Raw genomic sequence first — 24,924 nt, forward strand, 5'->3', positions numbered from 1 at the left:
TGTCATGGATTGTGCAAGACTTGTGGATCCTCAAAAGGTAAACATATAGTCCAAGATGTTGCGCTCTCAAACAAAACTTGTCTAGCTGGGCTGAAACAAAGGCCTGTCAAGTGTCTACTCTTAAACTCTCTATGTCCACCCTCTTAGTACTTTGCCACAATATGTTGTGGTTGATGTATTGTCTAGGCAACCATAGGTTTCGACAGTGTCTATAGCATATCATCATGAGTTAGATGAGAAGAAGACACAACGTACAGAGGATGAGGCTTTGCTAGCTGTGATCTTTTATCACATGGTTAGCACCACAAGCATTATGCTCTTAGAGAGGGCTTTCTTATAAAGCATGGTTGATTATCTACTACAAAACAATTCAGGACCAAGGTTATGGTTGAAAGTCATGCATCTCCTATGCAAGGCATCATCATATTGATGCTACAATGAAAGCACTTGAGACTTTCTTTTATTAGCTAGCTTTGAGATATAACGCGGATCACTTTTTGTGCTCATGCATTGTATGTCAAAACATCAAGTTTGACAAATAAAAGACACCGGATTTGTTATAGCCCTTGCCTATTCTTGGTAAATCATGGGATACCATTGCCACGGATTTTATCTTTGATCTCCCTAGGACACCTACACGGAATGATGGTATATGGATCATTATTTGCAAGTTTAGCAAACAGGCTCGTTTCATTCCAATGAGGAAAGAGGAAAAAGATGATTGTGGCACACATGGCAAGATTATTTGTGTAGAATATCTTTAAATTTCATGGCATGAGACAATCGAGATTTAGTCATAGGGATCTTCGTATGATGATCTCTTTTGGAGAGGGGTTTTTGAGAATATGGATAGGACTCTAAAGTTCACAGATAGATGAGCAATCTAAAGAGGCAAATGCTATTGTCTTAGATCTTTTGAAATACTGTGTGTCTAAGCATAAAACCAAATGGGAGCAGTTTTTGCATCTTCTGGAATATATTTATAACAACACAATGCACAATTCCATTGGAGCACCATTTGAGATTGTGAAAGGGGGGAAGAATGTCCTACTCATTTTGCATACAAAGGATAAGATGTTTAAGGTTGACAAGTATGTTGAGAGTAAGGATGAAGCTTATGCTAAAGCAAAGATAGATCTCCAAAAAACTTGAGGAAAGCAAAAGAAAACAACCAACTACCACCAAAAAGCTTTAGTATTCGTAAAGCATGATTGGGTCTTGTTACCATTTTAATGCCTCCTGTTCATGAATCTAAGTCACTATGTAATCTTTGCCATTTTCCTCGAGAGAGTGCAACCCTCTCTCCACATATGAATTGTCTCCAAAATAGAATTGTATTGCTGCTCTCTCACCATAGTGCATCTCGCTGTCCAGATGTCTCTACATATGAATGAGGGTCTCCCAAGTATAAATGTACTGCCCTATCATCATCAACTATATCAATGCATGGGTCGTCATAGATGTGTTTCCCACCTCATTCAAAACTTGTATTGTTTTGAATATTATAGAGTGAATACAAACTTTGGTCTTTTCCAACAATCAAGGGTTTTCCACCTCATTCAAAATCCTTTTCCCACCAATTCAACAGTTGTTGCTGCCTTGTGTAACCTTGATCTTTTTCATTCCCAAACCTTGGCATAGATTTCTCAAATAGTTATTTCCTTAGCATGAACCCATGTGGTTGTATTTTCATGTGGACTATGAGCTTGCAGAACCATATACAACGCCTTTGGTGTGAGCTAGCCTACCATGTTTATAGTGCATCTCTTAACCTTTCACAAGTTCACTATGAAGAAGGCTAAAACCTTTCTCTTCTGTATGCTTGCATGTGTTTTGTATGCGCACACATGCACTTTCACACCAAATGCTCAATGTGCATGTGATTGTGTTGGAAGAAACCCAAGTGCCACAAGGGATGCTAGATGGGTGGGTTCTGTCTCGGACATAAGTCAGATCCAACATGAGGTTGTTTTTACTCACAATATACAGATAGAGGATACACAAAATGAAACAAGAGATCGTTAAGCATACAACATTAGCCAAAAGAAAGACGATACTACAATCTAGGATAAACATATTCTAGAAGTTGCTAAGATATGGGGTATGATCGAATGGGCAAGTACATTGGATGCTATCAAGGAATACCAAGGGATACACAACTTCCCAAGTGAAGGACATTATGAAGCAGTAAGACTGTGTCCAATTGAAAATGTGTAGCATATGGTAGAATGATGTCACAGTATTTCTCTCATCATTGAGCATTGTAGGCTTTGGTACCACATCTGAAGCTCCTTCAACCCAGTAAGATTGTTTTTTATCTTCTTGTCCCATCAAGTAGGAACCATTGAATGTATATAAGATTGCATCACAAACCTATTCTACTTATGTTTTAGATACTATGTGTGCTTTTGATGTTTAAAAGTAGGTTTTTTAGGGTTTCCAATGACAATTAAGCCATTAGGGTTTTAGTTTTTATTATATTAAAACACTTTTAGTGGGGCATTATTCAGTCTGATCGCTTGGAGCATTGTACTCTCTCTCTCTCTCATTAATTCATTACTTCTCATTTGTGATGGAGTATTGTTGTGCATCGATTAATTCTTTCATTGTCATTTGTTATCCCCTTAAATTAATTGCTCCACACTTGAGCCGACAATGATATTAGAATGAAATTTCTTCATCACGCTCACCATTGTCACTGGCATTTGGTATTATCTTCAATACTTTGCAAGGCTGGTCCGCCGGCACCCCCACCAGTCTAATCCTTGCCTTGATTGCCAGCTTGCTACATCACATTCAAAAACTAGTCGTGTACCACTCCCTGCGAGAACTAGCTATAGGTTGCATTGACACGGTCGCCACGTCATGACATTGATCCACCCTAGTCTCACGTGTTCCAAATTACACAACCTGCCCTACCACACTGGCCCAAATGCCCAACAGCCTTCACGTTTTATACATGGGCTACCTTCCGCCTCTCGATCAAGGAATTTACCACCTTGCTGCCACACGCCTTGAGAGTTGCCACCTTCCTGCCGACACGCCAAGTTGCCACATCATTCGACAGCATGCTACCTCCTTCACGCCTGTCCGCTGACACAACACCAACAAGCTGATGTCATATCCCCGACCGCACAATCCAAGTATATTGGACAGCTTGTTCAGCGTTTACACTTTGACGATTGCAAGCCCATGTCTACTCCCTTGGAGCCTAGTTTTAGATTCACTTCTAATGATGGTAGTGGATGCTTTGATACTAATTTATATCAGTAGGGCTATTCCATGCTTTATCTATGTCACACAAGGCCCGATCTTCAGTTTGTTGTTTCCCAATTCAGTAGATATATGCAAAGCCCTTCACTACTTCATTGGCAAGCAATGAAGCATATCTCTCGATACCTCAAAGGCACCCATGATCTTGGCCTTTTCTACAAGGCTGATTCTTCACTCTCTTTGCATGGATATTCTCACACTGATTGGGCCGGATGTTTAGATTCTCATAGTGGCAACTGCCTCTTCTTGGATACATCTATTGTTTTTTACTTCAGCAAGGAACAAACTATAGTTGCTACTTCCAGTTGTGAAGCTGAGTATAGAGCAGTGGTGTGTTTGGCTCCACAAGTTACTTGCAGATCTTCATGTGCACTAGGCAACCCTAACACTTCTCTACATTGATAGCCAGAATGCTCTAGCCATTGCACAAAACCTACTGTTCCAAGCCTGCACACAGCATATAGAAGTTCATTATTATTATGTTTCTGGGTGGATGTCAGCTAGAGAAATAGAGTTGTCTTATATATCCATTGAAAACAACTTAGCAAATCTTTTTATAAAGACTCTTCCTCAACCAAACTACCAAGCTTTCCGGCAAGCCTTATACTTGATTCCATTTGTTCCATGATCTATCATACTCTATATTGTCATAGTTTGCTATATCCACTTGGATGAACTTGTGTAACCATGACCTTAAATTTCTCTTTATTTTCAAGGATTTTGTCATTTTGTTCCTAGATCAGCCCACCCATTTTGTGGAGGGGATTTTATAGACCGTCTTGTGGGCTACCTATTGATGCCCTTTGATCCATGATATGGACTCCCTAGATATATAAACTGTCATTAAATACAATCGTTTCCTTTAGTGTCCTAGGCACTAAGTGACAATAGCTAGGATACTAGGTGACACTAGGGTTGGTTTATTTTAGGGTTTTATATGACAAAAGAGCTATTAGGGTTTAATTTTTTATTATTTAAAGACACTTCGTGCCTCATTTGCACAAGTGTGTGCCATTATTCACACACACACACACACACACACACTCTCTCTCTCTCTCTCTCTCTCTCTCTCTCTCTCTCTCAGTGAAGATCAGGTCAATATTCTCTCCGTATCTCTTACTTTCTATTACATCAAACCATCAAGTCAGCATACTCTCTTTGTCTAATATTTACATGAGGCCTAGAGGCTCTCAGAAGAACAACCAGAACAACCTATTACATGACCAATACTAATAAATCACATAGAAGGAGCAGTTGGAGTAGAGCAAACAATCGCCAGCTAGGAAGCAGCAATATCTGGAAGAACCAGGTCAACTGACATCATAGAAGAGATTTGGCATAACACTAATGCACACACATGGGCCACGTTCCCATGCATGCCCGATGTTGAATCAAAAATAAAGGCATTGCAAGTACGGCATATATGCCACAGGGCTGTCCATCTAAGAAAATGGAATAGGCAAGAACAATCTAAACGCAAAGAGCGCATAGAGGACATATTTCCTATAATCCACGAATAAATTGGTATGCATTGCTGAGTCACTGGGAACCAAACACCGGAAATGAAATTCCAGATGTGTCGCGCAACAAGGCAAGAGACAAACAGGTAAAGCAATGTCTCATCACATGTAGTACAAAAAACACAACGAGCTGCAGAGATCTTTCGGGCACGGAGCACCTCTCCCGTTCAAAGACCCCCAATGAGCAGCCTCCACATTAACACTTTACCCTAATACCGATCTTCCAAAGCTGGATAAATCATTCCCACCACTTCTTTTTGCTATCCCTAAGACGCCATAACTTATAAACTTTCCCCGTGACCCATTTCTTAGCTTCCACCATCAGATGATATATCTGATTAGCTAATCTTCTCTCAAAATCATCAAGAAGCACAAGCATCCAATCACGCCATGGATCCACTAGCTGTAAGGCAGACAAAGGAGAGAACCTCTGAATATTTTCCTCTATGGACGACCAAATGTCCCTGTATTCAAGAGCAACCCTAAAGTACTGACGAATACGCCTAAAAGAATAAAGACATGGCTGCCCAAGAATAACACCATCACAGACTGTCCCCAACCCCAACCTAGCCATCCGATTGAACTTGTCTTGCTACAAATCTTCTTGTGGCCAATCCAACCACCTTCAGATAGCCAGTATTTCTCCTTGTAGTGAATTTTCCTCCTTACGAGAATCCAGAGGACGCCAAACTACAAAACGAAGCATCTCCTACCAAGAAGCTATCAAATGAGAAAGGAGAGAAGACTAGGAGACCTTTAAAGACCTCGTAGAATTAAGCGCATGCCACCACGAGGCATGAATAACCGTGCTACCATGAGAGATGCCAGTCTTTTCTATGAAGAATTTGGCAATATCTAACCAAGGATGATACTGAACACATTGACTCTGCAAAAGGCATAGCCTCAAAGCAGCCATGTGCAAGTTAACATCCAAAAAAGCTGCACCCTCCATCCTTTTTTGAGTGGTCACATGCTGCTACGAGATCCATACCTGCCCCAAGCGATTGCCCTTCTTTTTCCACAGCCTAAATTTGATACGTTGGACCAAATCCAAAAGGGACTTCTTAGTCCAAGCAAGCAATGGCAGAAAGAACGAAATCATACTGATCATAATACATTGAGCCACTTTTAGTCTAACATTTAGAGGCCAAGTCTGAGATTTCCAATACATGAACATGTCACGAATTCGGGAGGCCATCCAATCCAGCAAGGCACGAGGAGCAACCTCCACACCAATAGGATATCCCAAGTGTGTGGTTATAATGCCCTTGGGATCACAATTCCATTCCAGCCCAAGGCCTGCAGATCATTCTCCGTACAAGAGAGAAGGGTGGATTTCTGAGTATTAATGTGCACACCTGATGCCAAAGCAAAAAGATTCCAGGCCACCATTGCCCAATTAACATTAATACAATCCGCCTTAAGGAACATAAAAGAATCATTTGCCAAAGATTGGCCCACAAGCTGGTCACCAGCTAAAAGAGTTAAGCCACCTATCTCTCCTTGAGCTACCAACTTATCCAATAATGAGAGCATCGGGTGAGTTACCAAAACAAACAGCAAAGGGCTGAGAGGGCAACCTTGCCGAAGAGACCAAGACAAGGCAATCAATTCCCAACTGAACATTCAAAATGTTGTGCATTATATTCTGACCTTTAATGAAACCGTATTGGCGTGAATGAATGAGGTGCGGAAATACTTTCTGCAATCTGTTGACAATAATTTTGGAGAAGATTTTATATAACGATCAAAGAGGTCGGAGAGGGAACCTTGGGCAACAACCTGATGACAACAACCTTCCAATTTGAAGGCATCATACCAGAGTTCCACACGTGTTGACACAAGCAAGTTAATGGGTCCTTAAGCAATTGCACATTGGCTGAAAATAGCTCATTAGGAAGCCCATCCCAACCTCGACTTTTCCTTCGAGGCAAGTGAGACTAATTTGGCAAAATCCCCAAATTAATTGAGGTCACCGCTCACGATGTCTGCAATTTTTGACTCAAAAGTCACTGACAGGCATGAATTATGTCAAATCTGGGAAAAGCCCCGAATTTCTGGCTGGAATCCTCACAGATTTGTGATCTGTGCTTCTGGTGTGTGAACTCCCATTAGTGGCAAGTGGTAATGTAAATCTGGGAAAAGCCCCAAATTTCTGGCTGGAATCCTCACAGATTTGTGATCTGTGCTTCTAACGTGTGAACTCCCATTAGTGGCAAGTGGTAATGAGGGGATTAGAGAAAAATTTGATTTTTAGAAAAAACAAAGCAACTGACCGGGGGGGTTCCATTCACCCCCGTCGCATCACGTCACCCTCAAACGTCGCCCGCCTGTCCAGACGCGAACCACCCGTAGAGGTCGCCTGGTTCCCAGTCGCACACCGCCCAGACAAGTCGCCTGATTGTCGCACAATCACCACCCAATTGCAGTTTGACGCTCGTCTGCAGTTCGCCCAACTGTCACGCTGTTGTTGCCTGTCCTCAACTACACGCTCAACACCTCAACTAATCCTGGTTCCGCCTGGTCCTTCACGTCGACCTGACAGTTGCGCCCAGCTCTTGTCAGCTCTGATACCAGTTGTTGTAAGCGATAGGAACGTAGCTCGAGCAGGAGTGAACCAGTGAGTGTGACGGCTTGAGAGAGTATGAGCAGAGTGAAAGTACAAGACGATAAGAGTGTGCCAACAATGTGTTGGTACACAAAGAATAAAATGTATTTATACATAGGGCATTTAAAGGGTGCGTTCACATGTACAATGTGCGTGTACTATATACACGGAGGTTACTGGACCTTTATATCCCAACACAACACAAAAAACATCCCATTTTCGAGCTAGCACCACTTTCCACAACCGATAGTGCTTGCTGCCCGAAGAAATAACTTTCACATTCCATAGAGCAATTTTCATGATCAATCACAAATGAGAAAAACTACTGAACCGCCGCTTTCCCTTTCCCTTTCACATCAATAGGCTTGGCACCTTGGAATATCTCCATTTCACATCGAATAACATCAACAAGACCAGCCCGCCGCAATGGAAGCAAGGGAAGGGAATTGCTGTTGCTGGGAGCGGAAAACATCCGGAGGAGGCACGAGCCTCCCACGCGCATCGAAGCGCAAAGTAAAATTAGAAGGCCTTTTATCTTCTACTGGGGGAGCACGCAAAGATTGAGATTTCATATAAAACCCCCTACCTCTACGTTGAAAGGTTTGAGTAATTGGGGGCGGAGCAAGAATCCTGTCTGGAATTACGATGAACCACAGTAACTCACGAATCCTCCTGAAGAGACAAATTCCGCCCACCCACAAGCAAAGCACGCTTCCCACCACCGTGGGAAACATCCTTCTTGCCTTCATTATGACCATGTTGGGAAAGCTACTCATAATCAGCTACGGGCTTCTAAATCGTCTCTTGCGGGAGCTGGTCTTGCATTTCCATATCTAGATCCATAGGGCATTGCCCTACCTCCATATTTTTGTCGCATTGTGGAGTCAAATGGCCCAACTAGCCACATCTCAAACAGTGTCCTGTAGAAGTACCACATTTCAACTCATACACCAATGTTTGTAACCCTGGAACCTCAAAACAAATCTTTGTGGAGCGACATTTCCCTGTATCCCAAAGCATACATGCCCTATTCCGATTGCAGGAAGCCAATCGAGATTCCACCAAAACCTCCCCAATGGTTCTCAAACCAGACGGAGGAATCTCCAGAGATGCGCAGGGAAATCCACAACCTCTACCCAAATTGGGCATGCCTGCCTCAGCACCTCTTGAAAGTCAGGCGTGGGCCTCCAAGGGACCACATGAACTAGCTGCCCATCCATAAACAAAGTAATGCTTTGCAAAAAGAGAGTCCATACTTCCACAAAACGAAAAAGAACGTCAGAACCCCTTCAGGCCATCATAAATCTCTTCAATTAGGGAAATCTGCATACGCCCTGAAGCATCTTCTGAGCACTGTTCAAAACTCGCAAGCATGGACTGCAACTAAGCACAAATTCCCGTGATCAAATGAGTCCTTCCAGTAAAATAAACTACAACTGCCCTCTCATGGAAAGCAGCTATCTTTAGTAAGACCACGTCGGTTTCCATACCTACAACTACTTGATCCCCATCTGGTAATGCGTTAGCTTTATCTTCATTACAATGGACATAATCCAACATAAGATGATTGGCAGTGGCCAGCATGAAGTGTAAAGACCCATTAGGTTGCGAAAATGAAGCATGAACCTCAGGCTGGGGAAAATTTGGGTCTAAGACCGGTTCTTGGACCGACATTCTATGATGTTTGTCAATCTCTTCCACCGTCCTCCAATGGCCCGAGTTCATCAGCTAGCGAATCACCATCCGAGTCGGCAAGGTTTTTGTCATTCCCTTGCTCAATCTGCTGATCGAGAAAGGCCATATCGATACCACTAGATTTCTGCAGATTTTCCATCACAAAACCAAATTCGGATCACAAAATTCTCTCTCTCTCTCTCTCTCTCTCTCTCTCTCTCTCTCTCTCTCTCTCTCTCTCTCTCTCTCTCTCTCTCTCTCTCTCTCTCTATGTATAGGAGTATGTCTGCTCTCTTTATCACTGCACAGGGGAAAATTGCACATGGAATACAAGAAAGTCCGGTCCGCAGGTTCTACATAGAGATGCTCAAAGGGTGCGCTGAAGATTGCTCGAAAAGCATGTCTGTTTTTGCCTAGGGTAGAGCTGTCGCTTCTCTCAACGCAGCATATGTGTCTCACGAATACATCTAGGCGCCATACGAACCGCAGGTCGCAGAGCAGGTGTATTCACAGACGACATGTCGCACGCATACTGGGGCAAAGCTTGCAGAAGGCAGAAACGGACCAAGTGAACACACAAAAGCAAGGACCTGCAATACCTTGTTCCGTCTTCGCCTAGGAAGAATAGGCCGGACTGCAACAACAGTATAGGAAGCGAAACAAAACGGGCAGCGGTGAAGCATGGCGCAGTCCATAGATAGCAGCAGAAAAGGAACAAGAACGAAGCGGCTTCAAGTCAAGCTCCATCCCGTCTTAGGCATTCTCTTTTTTTTTTTCGTAAAAGGTAATTGTATTAATTACGAAAAAAGTACAAGATTACATGATTACACGAGTACAAGAGGCACGAGGGCCGTAGGCCAACGTGTGGGAAATCCCCGGACTAGGGTACTAAAAAGTTACACCAATCATGGCAAGGACCCAGAGGCAATTGCCAAATGCCAGGAATACAAATCCTCCCGAGGGAGCAAGTCAGAGTGCCTGATGAGATCTAGCTGCCAATGCAAGAGCCCTTTAAGCCTTGCAATATGTCACGGTACATTAGAAGCCGAGTCAAAGAGAAAAGCATTTCGGGTGGTCCAAATGTGCCAGCATCCCCAGTATCTGAAAAAATGGAATAAGATCTTCATATGTAACGGTGGCGGTGTGGGATACTTCGGTCGCACAAAAACCCAATCGAAGGGAGTCAGTGAAGACCCCATCACCGCGTGCCAGATTTGTGACAAGAGTGACCAGATATTCTTGGCGAGCGGGCAAGAAAGAAAACGATGTCGGGCCGATTCCGCCGAAGTGGTGCAGAAGAAGCAAGTGCCATTCGAGATTCGACGCTTGGAAAGGCGTCTTAGGCATTCTCTCTCTCTCTCTCGATTTGTGCGTGTCATCCTTGCGCAGGGGCCATGCTAATCTTCTCTGTATCGTTCCAATTTTATCAAATGTCTTCAAAGAGACATCTCTCTCTCTCTCTCTCTCTCTCTCTCTCTCTCTCTCTCTCTCTCTCTCTCTCTCTCTCTCTCTCTCTCTCTCTCTCTCCTCCCCCGTGCATGTGTAATTCATTACTTTTCATTTGTGATCAAGTATTGTTGTGCATTGATTAATTCCTTCATTCTCGTTCATTTTCCCATTAAATTAATTGTCGAGATCATAGGACACGAAGATCGAGACAATTCGTGCTTACTAGCAGCAGAGAGAGTGAGAGTGAGAGTGAGAGAGATACATGATTTCTTTGGGCACAATCACGAGTGTACTACTTTAGGTTTTTAGATAGATATATATATGAAAATACAAGTGCTAAGGGTATGTTCACACCCGACCACATTTAAAAGGCACGAGGGCCTCTATTCCCAACAACCTTCCACCTAAAGTCAATGTGCCTAGGAGAAAAGAATCAGCTACGTCTAGGTATGTACAAAGCTGAAATACGTATATCTATCCAACTCCCATCATCTGTCGTCAATGAGCAAACCGCTCTGCTGAAAGACCCTTCATCAAAAGCTCTACAGGATTATCATACTTATGCACTTTGACAAGCTCAATGCTCTTTCTGTCAAGTACATCTCTAATGAAGTGGTACTTCACCTGTATGTGGCTTCGTCTACGCATGAAAAACGGGATTCCGTGCTAACATGATAGCACTCTGACTATCACAATGGAGAACAGGTAACTCTATAATGCCAAGCTCTCCCACCAAATGTGAAAGCCATAAAGCCTCCTTGCGTGCCTCAGTGCCAGCCACATACTCTACCTCTGTAGTAGACAATGCAACATACTTGTGTAGCCTGGAGATCCAAGAGACTGCTCCTCCTATAAAGGTAAAGACATACCCAGAAGTGGACTTTCTACAATCCGCATGACTAGCATAGTCTGCAGCTGTAAAGCCAACGATAGATGTCTTCTGCTTTCCAAAGCAGATCCCTCTTGAAAGCTTGATGATTACGAAAACGATCCATGGATAAGGATTCATCTACGAAAGATTTTGTGGGATTCTAAAAGAATTGAAGGCCAGCACATCCGTTCTAGCAAAACACACAACTTCTTTGTGCCTTTGAGATATCTCATAATATCTTTCACAGCTTCTCAATGCTCTTTACCAGGGTTTGCCATGTATCTGCTAACCACTCCCACTGCAAAGGCAATGTCAGGACATGTAGCAACCATAACATATATCAAATGACCAATAGCTGAAGCATATGGTAGTATCTTGGCAATTTCAGTCTTCTCATCATCAAATGTAGGGCTGTCCTATGCACAGAGTTTCACATATAGAGGCAATAGAACCCCAATTGTTTTCCCCCCTCCATATTCAAACGCTGCAAAACCTGGGAGATATACTCCTGCTGAGAGACATAGAGTAATCCTTTTGACCTATCTCCAAGTATTTACATGCCAAGAATGTGATTTGCATCACCAAGATCCTTCATGTCAAAGCTGCCATGAAGACTTTGCTTCAGTGAGTCCAAGGCATGAGTATCCCTGCCAGCAATCAGTTGGTCATCAACATACAAAACCACGATAATCAGGCTGCCATTTGCTGCCTTCTTGGTGTACAAGCAGTGATCTACTTGACTTCTATGAAAACCTTGAGACTGCATAAATGTATCAAACTTATGATTCCATTCTCTCGGTGCTTGTTTCAGCCCATATAAACTCCTTTTGAGTTTACATACCATCTTCTCTTTTCCTTTTTCCACAAACCCTTCAGGCTGCTGCATAGATATGTCTTCATGTAGAGCACCACGTCAGAATGCAGTCTTCACATCCATCTATATGAGCTCCATATTCGACTGCAACCAAGCCCAAAATAGCTCTCAAGGTAGTCATCTTGACTACACGAGAGAAAATCTCATCAAAGTCCATTCCATGTTCTTACTTATACCCCTTTGCAACCAATCTTGCTTTGCACTTTGGTGAGGAACCAGAAGTGACCTTCATCTTGTAAACCCATTTGCATGGAAGTGTTTTCTACCCTCTAGGCAACTGCACCAAGTCCCAAGTGCCATTTTTCCCAAGACATTCCATTTCTGACAACGTGGCTTTATACCATTTCTTGTTGTCCTGTGTGTCCATTGCTTTCTTGAAGCAAGACGGGTCACCACAGTTTGTCAACATGACATAATCAGCCACATTGTTTGCACCAGGAATCAATCTATCAAGTAGTCTAGTAGCTCTAGACGATCTCCTAACCCAATGATCATTGTTTGTTGGCTGTTCCTGCAAATTTCAATTTTCAGCATGCTGTCCTAGCATTTCAGCCTGCAAATCAATATTAACAACTTGTTGTCCTGGTTGTTCCTGCACATGTAGTGGTTCATTATCATAGGCAATAGCTGGCTGATCATTTCCAGCATTATTTTCTACATTTACAGTTTCATTCACAGCAGGTATTTGCTGTTGTACAGCAGGCACATTTTGTTCTCCAAAATGTATTTCTTCCGGAATACACCTACGGATCTCCTAAGTCTTTTCGAGCTGTTTATGCATGCAATCTTCCCAGAAGATAACATCATTATTGCATACTACTTTCCTTTTCTCGAGATCCCATAATCTATACGGCATTTTCCCCTTCTCACCATATCCTAGGAAAATACATTTACACGACTTTGGCTCAAGTTTGTTGCGTTTTTCCTTACACTTTCAGGTGAGCATACGAAGGTGGCTTGCCCGTCCATGCTTCTTGCGGAACTCCCCCCCCCCCCCCCGCTTCCAAAGATCCGTTTGGTGACCAATTAATTAAGTGTACAGCTGTCATAATAACCTCTGCCCAAAAACCATGGGATAATGCATCATGAGATAGCATCGTACAGACCTTATCTTGTATGGTATGATTCATATGCTCTGCAACTCCATTTTGGGGTGGATTATGAGGGGCAGTGAGCTTCCTCTTTATCCTTTCCTATGACAAAATGCATGAAAGGTTTTATCCTTGGACACATATTCCCCACCATTGTCAAAACGAAGACACTTAAGTGTCTTATCAGTTTGACTTTCAATCAATGCCAAGAATTTTTTAAACTTGTCAAGCACTTCATCCTTGCTACGAATAGGATAAAGCCATACCTTCCGTTTAGCATCATCGACAAAGGTGACAAAATATTTCTTTCCTTCTAAAGATAATCTTCGCATCTAACATACATCTGAAATTACTAACTCTAGAGGAGAAGATTTCAACAAAAGAAACTTTTTATGAGACATCTGTGCATGTTTACCATAAACACAATGATCACAATGCTCAAAATCAGCATAATGAAGACAAGGCAAGTGACCCAACCAAGAAAGCACTTTCATTCCAATTTGACTCGTGTATCCCAATGGGCCATGCCACAAAGAAACGCTTGGGTGCTCGGTCACAGCAACAACATGATCACTCACACTAGATACATGGAGAGGATACAAGGTATCACTTTTACAAGCTCTGGCAATCACTCTAGATCCCTTACAGATCTTCCATTCCCCATCACCAAAGGTGGTATGAAATCCATCATCATCTAGCTGCCCTATGCTAATCAAGCTCTTCTTGAGCTGAGCTATATGCCATACATGCTGAAGTGTGAAGACAGGACCATGCTGAAACTGCAACTCCACACTGCCAATACCTGCAATGTCACATGCATAGTTGTCCCCAAGATGGACAACATCATTTCTCCCTCCTTTATAGATAGAGAACCACTCACGATAAGCAGTGGCATGAAAAGAGGCACGTGAATCGAGAATCCAGGTATCCATGTCATCGTCTATATCTACAAGTAAAGCAGTGTGAAGAGATCAAGAGTACGTCATTCCCACTGCCACTATCATGAGTGACTACATTCACCTCTTCAATTTTGAAACTGCTCTTCCTAGGTTGTGTTGGGAATAAAGGCCTCGTGCCTTTAAATATGCTCGAGTGTGAACACACCCTTAGCACTTGTACTTACACATATATATCTATCTAAAAACCTAAAGGTACTCACTCGTCATTGTACCTACAAACGTGCTCACTCTCTACTCTCCTCAATCTCAGTCTCCCTCTCTCTCATCACTGAGTGTAACGACTGACTATCTCGATCTCCGTGCCGGACCCGTCACTACAAACTCCTATCAGAGCTACGATTAAGGAGTTCGTACTTCTCAGAGTTCGAGCAAGAGTTGACAACCAAGCTCGGGTCGTGAGTTCGTGGGCGACTCGTCAGAGCCCAAGTGGGACGTTCAACGAACAATTTGGTTCGCAAGCCTGATGGGCTGCAAACAACCACACAACTACAGGCGACCAACAGACGACCACATGATTGCAAGCGTCCAGGCGACGACCACGCCATAGCAAGCAGCCGACGTACATGTCCACCGAACAACATGTGCGGCAGTCGGCAGACAGCAGTCGACGGGACAAGTCATGTCATGCAGGAGTCGTCGCGGCAGGTCGCGGGTGGCGGGACAGTCGAATAGGGTCAACGGACCCCATCACATCTTTCAAACAAAAAAAAGAGGAAGATATTCTATTTCTTCAAAATCTCCTTGAATTTGCCTTCTCTACTCCAGGTGTTCGCACACACAAGCACAGTGTGCAAATCTTAGGAGGTTCAGGTCCACAAATTTGGGGCTTTTCCCGAATTTGGGAATCTTAACCCAGAATTGGGCAATCTATCTCAGAAATTGCAAAGTCGGTGCACATTTGCCTGGGAATTTTGGGGTTTTTTACATTCTATCAATTTCACTGAAATTAGTGCACGCAGCACTTGGAAAATTTGGGGATTTGTCTAGATTTGGTACGAGCAAGATGCAACAATGATATCTATCTCACCAATTGCAGAATTTGTGACATTTTGATCCCGACATTAGGGGCGTTTCATGTACGTGCGCAAATTGGGCTGAAATTTACCCAATTTCTCAACATTGATGCACCTTGGACTCTATGCAATTTGGGGCTTTTGCAGTTTGGGTAAAATTTATGCAACATTTGGTCATTTTATGTACATGCAGGTTGAATTCCACGCAATTTGGACATCAACACTTCATAAAATTTGGGGGTTTCTTGAAATTGCTCTAATTTGGCAAAATTGGCATCTTCTATGCATGACAAAGAAAATGCATATGTGTGGCTGATGCTTTGAGCACAAAAACTTTGGGGCTTTTGACTGTTCCAGTCAAATTCTATGCCCGTGGATACATGCACAACAAAAATTGCAGCTAAAATTTAGGATTTCTCATGTAACGTGATGCATATACCCTTGGAACAGCTGTAATAAGTTGTGGAATTTTGTAGCACATGGTTTGGTGCTTTTGAAAATTTATTTACAGATCTGAAATTTGTGCTTCTACGTGGTCATTTATTGCTGATTGGTACTTGCTTATACCTTGGTCAATTCGGTGACAGTTTGGGCCTGCATTTGCTGGTTTTTTTGTCACATTTGGGCTGAAAATCATGGCTGGCAGCAATGACAACAGTAATCTGATGCACATAATGAAGTTTGAAGGCACACATAACGTTGCAGTTTGGCAAAAGCAGTGCTACAATATCCTGTTGCAAAAGAAGCAGGCAAAGCTGATCTAAACCAAAGGGGCAAAGCCTTCTAATGTGATTCTTTTGTATGCTAATGTAGAGTGCTCTACTCATGGGAGAAATTAATCGGCAAAACAATGCATCCAATAAGTCTTCCAAAGCTTTGCATACTTGGGGCAAATCACAACAGAAAGGCAAATTTGATAGCAAGGGACGCAGTAAAACGCCTCGTAAGGATGTTGAATGCCATCATTGTGGCAAGAAGGGTCACTTTAAACGTGACTACTACAAATGGAAGAAAGAGAAACAAAAGGGCAAGAAGACAAATGAAAGCAAGGAAGAGAAGAAACAGGGTCAACCTAAGAAGAGCAGTGTCAAAATTGAAGAGGTGAATATAGTCACTCATGATAGTGACAGTGGGAATGACGCACTCTTGGCCTCTTCACACTTTGGTACATATGCTTAACTTGGAGACATCGATGATGACATGCATACCTCAATTCTCGATTAAGGTGTTTCCTTTCATGTCACCCCTCATCATGAGTGGTTCTCTATCTATACAGGGTGTAGACATGGTGTTGTCCATCTTGAGGACAACTATGCATTGGAGGTATTGGCAGTGTGCAGTTACAGTTTCAGCATGGCTCTCTCTTTACACTTCAGCATGTACGACACGTACCTCAGCTCAAGAAGAGCTTGATTAGCACAGGGCACCTAGATGATGATGGTTTTCATACCACCTTTGGTGATGGAAAATGAAAGCTCTATAAGGGATCAAGAGTGATTCCCAGAGGTTGCAAGAGTGATATTTTGAATCCACTTCATATATCTATTGTGCATGACCATGCTGTTGCCGTGATCAAGGAGCTAAGTGTTTCTTTGTGGCATGGCTAGTTGGGACACATCAGTTAAACTGGGATGAAAGTGCTTTTTCGGTTGGGTTACTTGCCTTATCTTCGTTATGCTGATTTTAAGCATTGTGATCATTGTATATCAAATGTCAAGATTATCTTAGGGGGAAAGAAATATTTTGTCACCTTTGTCAATGATACTACACGGAAGGTATGGGTTTACCATGTTCATAGCAAGGATGAAGCGCTTGACAAGTTTAAAAAATTATTGGCATTGGTTGAAAATCAGACTAATAAGACACTTAAGTGTCTTTGCTCTGACAATGGTAGGAAATATGTATCCAAGGCCTTTCAGGCATTTCGTGACAGCAAAGGGATAAAGAGGGAGCTCACTGACCATCATAATCTACCCCAAAATGGAGTTCCAAAGCACATGAATCGGACCATACAGGATAAGGTCCGTACGACACTATCTCATGCTGCATTACCCCATGGTTTTTGGGCAGAGGTTGTTATGACAGCTGTTCACATAATTAATCAGTCACCAAACAGGTCTTTTCAGGGGGGGTTTGGATTTCCCCAAGAAGCGTGGCCGGGCAAGCCACCTTCATATGCTCATCTAAAAGTGTTTGGCTGCGATGCTTTTGTGCACATTCGTAAAGAAAAATGCAGCAAACTTGAGCCAAAGTCATGTAAATGCATTTTCCTAGAATATGCTGATGAGGATGAAATGGGGTATAAATTGTGGGATCCCGAGAAAACGAAAGTAGTATGCAGCAACGACGTTATCTTCCAGAAAGATCGCATGCACAAATAGCCCGAAAAGACTAAGGAAGTCCATAGGATCGTATACCGGGAAGAAATACCTTTCAGACAGCAAAATGTGCCCGTTGCACAGCAACAAATACTTGCTGTAAATAAACCTGTAAATGCAAGAAATGATGTTGGAAATGATTAGCCAGCTATTGCCCATGATAATGAGCCACTACATGTGCAGGAACAGCCAGGACAACAAGCTGTTAATGCTAATTTCAAGCTGAAATACCAAGACAGCATGCTGAAAATGGAAATTTCCAGGAACAGCCAGCAAAGAACACCATTGGGTTAGAAGATCATCTAGGGCTACTAGACAACCTGACAAATTTGTTCTTGGTGCAAAGAATGTGGCTGATTATGTCATCTTGACAAACTGTGGTGAACCGTCTTACTTCAAGAAGGCAATGGATAGACAAGACAGCACGAAATTGTATAAAGCCATGTTGTCAGAGATGGAATCTCTTGAAAAAAATGGCACTTGGGACTTGGTGCAATTGCCTAAGGGGCAGAAAACACTTCCATGCAAATGGGTTTACAAGATGAAGGTCGCTTCTGATTCCTCTTCAAAGTACAAAGCAAGATTGGTTGCCAAGGGGTACAATCAGGAGCAGAGAATTGACTTTGATGAGATTTTCTATCCTATGGTCAAGATGACTACATTGAGAACCATTTTGGGCTTGGTTGCAGTTGAGGATATGGAGCTTATAGAGATGGATGTAAAGACTACATTTTTATATGGTGATCCGCATGAGGATATATATATGCAGCAACCTGAAGGGTTTGTTGAGCAAGGGAAAGAGAAGATATTATGTAAACTAAAAAGTAGTTTGTATGGGCTGAAAGAAGCACCAAGAGAATGGTATCATAAGTTTGATACATTCATGCAATCCCAAGGCTTTCATAGAAGTCAAGTGGATCACTGCTTATACACCAAGAAGGCAACAGATGGCCACCTGATTATCTTGCTTCTCTATGTTGATGACATGCTGATTGCTGGCAAGGATACTCATGCCCTGGATTCATTGAAGTAAAGTTTTCATGGTAGTTTTGACATAAAGGATCTTGGTGATGCAAATCACATTCTTGGCATACGAATACACAAAGATAGGTCGATAGGCTTACTTCATCTATCTCACCAGTAGTATATCTCCAAGGTTTTGTAGCATTTCAATATGGAGTGGGGGGAAACAATTGGGGTTCCATTGCCTCCATATGTGAAACTCAGTGCAGAGGACAGTCCTACATTTGATGATGAGAAGGCTGAAATGGCCAAGATACCATATGCTTCAGCGATGTTGGCAGTTGGATGTATTGTATGGTTGCTACACGTCCTAACATTGCCTTTGCAGTAAGAGTGGTTAGCAGATACATGGCAACCACTGGCTACAAAAGTGTGTTGCATTGTCTAGTATAGAGGCAGAGTATGTGGCTGCCACCACTGAGACATGCAAGGAGGCTTTATGGCTTTCACGTCTAGTGGGAGAGCTTGGCATTACAGAGTTACATGTTCTCCATTGTGATAGTCAGAGTGCTATCATGCTAGCGTGGAATCTTGTCTTTCATGCAAAGAGAAAGCACATACAGATGAAGTATCACTTCATTAGAGATGTACTTGACAGCAAGAGCATTGAGCTTGTCAAAGTGCATACAGATGATAATCCTGTAGAGCTTCTGACCAAGGGTCTTCAAGCAAAGCGGTTTGCTCATTGCCAACAGATCATGGGAGTTGGATAGATATATGTATTTCAGCTTTGTACATACCTAGACTTAGCTCACTCTTTTCTCCTCTGAAGGCACATTGCCTTTAGGTGGGAGGTTATTGGGAATAAACGCCTTGTTGCCTTTAAATGTGCTCGGGTATGTACTCACTCATCATTGTACCTACAAACCTGCTCACTCTCTACTCTGCTCTCTCTCTCTCTCTCTCTCTCTCTCTCTCTCTCTCTCTCTCTCTCTCTCTCTCTCTCTCTCTCTCTCTCTCTCTCTATGCCTAATAACTGTCTGTCTCGATCTCCGTGCCGAACCCGTCACTACAGATTGACCCCCTTTCTTCTCTTCCTTGCTATCATCTGTCTTATTGCCCTTTTCTTTCTCTTTCTTCCATTTGTAGCAGTCACGTTTAAAGTGACTCTTCTTGGCACAATGATGGCATTCAAGATCCTTACCATGCAATTTACTACGTCCCTTGCTATCAAATTTACCTTTCTATTGTGATCTACCCCTAGTATGCAAAGCACTGGAAGCCTTACTGGATGCATTGTTCTGCCGATTCATTTCTCCCATGAGTAGAGTACTCTCTACATCAGCATACAAAGGAATCACATTAGAATTGCTCATAGCAATCTTAAATGTATCCCAACTCTCTAGAAGAGTGCAAAGCAAGAATGTAGCCTTAAATTCTTCATCAATCAATAACTTCAAGGCAACCAGCTGGCTGAAAGTGGAGTTAAACTCACTCGAGTGAGTAGACATTGCTATACCATCTTTCATACGCAAATCCATAAGCTTTTTCAGCCAATACACTTTGCTTGCAACACTCTTCTGTGCATAGAGTTCTTTCACATATTGACAAAATTTCAATAATTTCAATAATTTTTGGCGAAATCCCCAATTGAGATGCACACAATGTCTGCAATTTCTAATGCAGATGCCTCAATTTTGCATGAGCGGTACTCAGTCTGGAGAAGACCCCAAATTTCTCGACCAAGATTACACAAATCTGACTTTTAGTTCTTTCGCGTATGAACCCCGGTAGTGGAAGAGGAATTTCAAAAAAAATTTGAAGAGAAAAAAAAAATAGGGCAACGCGTCCGTTGACCTGTCAGGGCTAACACCGCACATTCGTGTACGAGGATCCCGTCAGCTGCTACGCTAGAGTCGTCGTGAAGTCGCGTGATCATTCCCTGGTCGCGCCCCATTGGTCCTGTGACTAGTCGTTCAGCTCGTCGCCTCCTTACCAAGCCGTTGCCGTGACTGGTCGTCCACTGCTCGCCAAGCTATTGTCTACTGGCCCAGCCCGTCAACTGTTCCTCAGGCAGTTGCCTACTCACCCAGTCAATCAACTGCTCTCTAACTTACTCCTGTTTCCGCTTCTCCTTAAGAAGCGTGCACTCTTCTGGTTCACTTGTCAAGTGCTGCGACTTGACACTCCTAGGAAACGTGAACGTTGTAACCAGCGCTCTGATACCAGGTTATCAAGATCAAAGGGCACGAAGATCAAGACAATCAGTGCTTCCTAGTAGTAGAGAGAGTAAGAGTGAGAGAGAGTAGAATATTGAAGAGAGTGAACACGATGATCAGTATACCACTTTAGGTTTTTAGATAGAAATATATATGAAAGTACAAGTGCTAAGGGTGTGTTCACATCCGAGCACATTTAAAAGGCAACTCGCAAGTGAAAGAAAATGTTTTTTTTTTTTTTTACTACTATCTATGAAAAGGATTTAATGAACATCATTCAAGCTTTAGAATATTGGAGATACTACCTTTTAGGTGGAAAAATTTTTACCAAATCGAACCATGACAGTTTGAGACATTTTCCCAATCAATCAAGGATTTCTGAGAAGCATCTTTGATGGGCCAATTATTTAGCTCAATTTAGCTTTCACATATTGCATATTCTTAGGGAGGAAAACAAGATAGTTGATGCCCTATCAAGAAGACCTGAGATTCATATAGTGTCCATTGTTCATGCAGATTTCACTAGTATAATGGACATATATGCTTCTAATAAAGATTTTAAAATCAATTGAGGGAGTTTACAAATTGATAAAAGCATAAACTCTTATGCCATCAAAGATGGATTTCTTTTTATGGAAAATAAGTTATGTATTACTAAAGATTTCAAGCATAAAGTAATGGAAGATATCATGCGGCTCCTTACATCACTCATTGTAGTATTTGCCCACAGCCCAGGCACTTGAAAGTTAACCCATATTTCTTTTGGACAAGAGAGATTGAACAATTTGTCAAAGAATGTTTTGTATGCCAAAAGATTAACTTTAATTGGCAAAAGCCTGGAAGGCTTTTGCAAGCATTACCAATTCCGAGCCGAGCTTGGGAAAGCATTGCTATGGATTTTATTTTTCGCTTGCCAAAATTAAAAAATCGCAATGATAATATATGGACTATTATTAACAAATTTAGCAAACAAACTCATTTCATTTCAGTCAAGAAGACTATTAAGTCTCAACATATACTAGAATATTTATTCAACAAATCTTTAAGTATCATGGGTTACCATAATACATCATGAGTCATAGAGATCCACGAAACACAACTCTCTTTTTACAAGCTCGTTTTGAAAATTTGAGTACAAAGCTTACTTTTATTTTTTATTATCATCCTTAAACAGATGGCCAAGATGGGATAGTCAATCTCATAATATTGGATATGCTAAAATGCTATTGTCATCAAGCCAATCAACAATGGCAAAAGTATTTACCTTTGGTACAAATAGAACACCATTTGAGATTAACTATGAAAAACCACTCTTACTACCTATTCTCAAAACAATGAGCATATATTTTATGCCGATGAGTTCGTGTGTGATATGATACAACTTTTGCCCAAGTTAGATGAGCAATCCAAAAATCTCAAGAAAACACAAGAAAGCAACAGATAAGCATCAAAGGCACTTGATTTTACAAGGAGATATGGTATCGTTGAAATTCGAGAAAGCTTATCTAAGAAGCTCTAACCAACCTTCATCCTAGTCACTAAGCTCGCAACAATTCAAGTCACTTAAAAGATTAATTATGTTTGTTATAGGTTAGAACTTCTAAAGAATTCGAGAATTCACTATGCTTTTCATATACATCTTCTCAAGTCTTATAATGCGTCTCCACCATTGAAACATGTAATAGAGGATTCACCTAAAGTAGATAAACAAGAGAAGACACTTTAACCACAGCAAATAGTCTTTCATATAGCCATAAATAAATTCTAAATGGATGCCATAGGAATATTTTAAAGACTACATGAAAATATTTGCAACTTATAAAAGAAGCTCTAGGATCATAAATACTTTAAGCAACCTCTTAAGGACAAGATAGATTTGCATATATATATATATATATATATATATATATATATATATATGTGTGTGTGTGTGTGTGTGTGTGTGTGTGTGTGTGTGTGTTGCTACCAAGACATACTCGCTCAATAAATTTTTCTATTTAAGGGTAGCCAATAGTAAAAATGCCCTATAATTATACTTTGTCATTGATAAGATCTCGAAGAAAAATTAAAAGTTTAGTCAAACGGTCAAATTGATCAAAAAGCTTAGAATGAATAAGACTTTTATACTCAAGTAATCAAATTGACTAGAAACGCATCTAATCAATGGTTTTAGAAACAGAAACCACATGCTCATGATCAAAGAAACAAACCATCAACTAGTGAGCCTATAGAATGAAGCTCTTTGGAATATAAACTTCACAATCCCTAAAATTTAGAGATTACTTTTTTTGGAAGTTGCTCAAATAAAAAATTTGTTCATGCCAAAGTCTTCGGAATTTCATAAGGAACAAATTTGTTTTCAACAGTTATCTCAAATTCTTAATCATTTGAGAGATTTTTAGAATACAAGGTTTAGGAGCTTCTCTCTCTAAAAAAGTGACATGTGATATCTAGAATAGGACATGTGTCATTTGAAGAGACAAGTGTCTCTACACTTGTCATTTTCAAAAAACACTTATCATTTGTAACCTCTACCTTTCACTTTGAGTATCTAAGCTCCACAGCTATATATTGGAGGTTTCACTCTTCATTTAGACTAAGCTCTCATGTTGAAATTTTAGCCCCATGCTTTGTACTCTCATATCTATGTCTCATCCACTAAGCACTCTCTACTTACCTTCATCTAATCCAAGTACAAAAGAAGAAAATCAACTTGTTGCCGAAGTTTGCACAACTTAGGGTTTCAAAACTCCTAATTTTCAGAATTACAACAACTCAGTCCTTTTGCATATGATTCAAGCACTTAGTACCCATGCCTTGTTTCAATAAATTCCTATAAAGGGGGAGGGGCCAATTCCCCTCTCAATGTAGCGGATCCGTGACCATGCGACCTTCCGAATCCTGGAGTCTGGTCATATTTTCGCGGGGCGGAGATGCATGCAAGGCGCGAAAGAACTTATGAGACTGGCAGGTGCTATCTTGCATTGTGTCCATCAAGTTGTGCAGCTTGGCCTGTTGATAAGATTTCAACTGAAACACTTGAATAAGATGGGCCAACCGCCTCTCCAGAGACAGCAGAAAATCATCATCAGGGGAATCCAGGAGCAAGGAACGGACCAAGGCCAGTAAGTCTTCTGCTGCATGTCGACGCCGGCGGCAAAGCGAGGCATGATGGATCCCATACTGGCGAGCAACCCGCTGCACATTAGAGAGCAGCCTTGCAAATGAAGGCCAGCCCTCAGAGGCGAAGTCCAATAAGAACCTCTCAATCAACTGCTGCATATAGCCCTGGAAAACTGAATGCTTCAGATAAGAGGAGTTGAAGCGTAAAGGGAGCCTATCCAGGAATTGCACAAAAGGTGCAATAGAGTGTGCCCGCATCTCAAGCTGGAGGGGGAAATGGTCCGACAACGCATATTGCCGCAAGACCTTCATTTCCAGCATGTCGGGAAGAAAGTCATCGCCCTGCATGATATACATTCTGTCCAGCTGCGACCAGGTAGTTGCATATTGTGCGGAATGAAAAGTAAATCCTGAAAAAGAAGGGTGAAGCCACGACCAAAGATCTTGCTTGAGCACGTGCAAAGCAAAAGAACTCCACACCCGGCTTTCCGGCGTATCCATCACCGAATGCCCTGAAGTGGACTGAGAAGAGTCGACACACATATTGAAATCTCCCATCAAGAATCCCCTTCGGCCGAGTGACATGGAGCCCTGCAAAGTGGACCAAAGATCCCGCCGGGATGCGGGATCATTTGGAGCATAGAGGCCCAACAGCCATAAAATCTCGCCTTCAAATAAGACTTCGATCACCAGAAAGCGGCCCTGCACATCATTTTTAACAAGGACAGGCTGATATTTCTGATGGACAATCATCAGCACGCCCGAATAGTGCGTAGCATGGGTCCCTGCATAAAACAGGCGGAATCCATGACAATCCATCACTTTTCCTGCTTCACCGTGACTTTTGTGCTCAACTGCACACAATACATCCCACTGGTTCTCGTGCAAGACGGTCCACATGGCATGTTG

At 42.0% G+C, this 24,924-nt stretch overlaps 1 protein-coding gene and 1 non-coding gene across 3 annotated transcripts in view; both read right to left on the reverse strand.

The window, feature by feature from the left end:
• LOC148016305 (ARM repeat superfamily protein) overlaps nucleotides 1-24,924 on the reverse strand; it is a 178,421-nt gene that overhangs the window by 34,145 nt on the left and 119,352 nt on the right. The window lies entirely within an intron of this gene.
• On the reverse strand, nucleotides 10,419-10,521 carry LOC148016307 (U6 spliceosomal RNA). Its single transcript, XR_015688262.1, has one exon. It is a non-coding gene; the product is annotated as a U6 spliceosomal RNA (small nuclear RNA).

This window comes from Lygodium microphyllum, chromosome 23 (assembly GCF_053477565.2).
Source record: "Lygodium microphyllum isolate KBCC chromosome 23, Lygodium_microphyllum_v1.1.10, whole genome shotgun sequence".
Classification (NCBI taxonomy): Eukaryota; Viridiplantae; Streptophyta; class Polypodiopsida; order Schizaeales; family Lygodiaceae; genus Lygodium; species Lygodium microphyllum.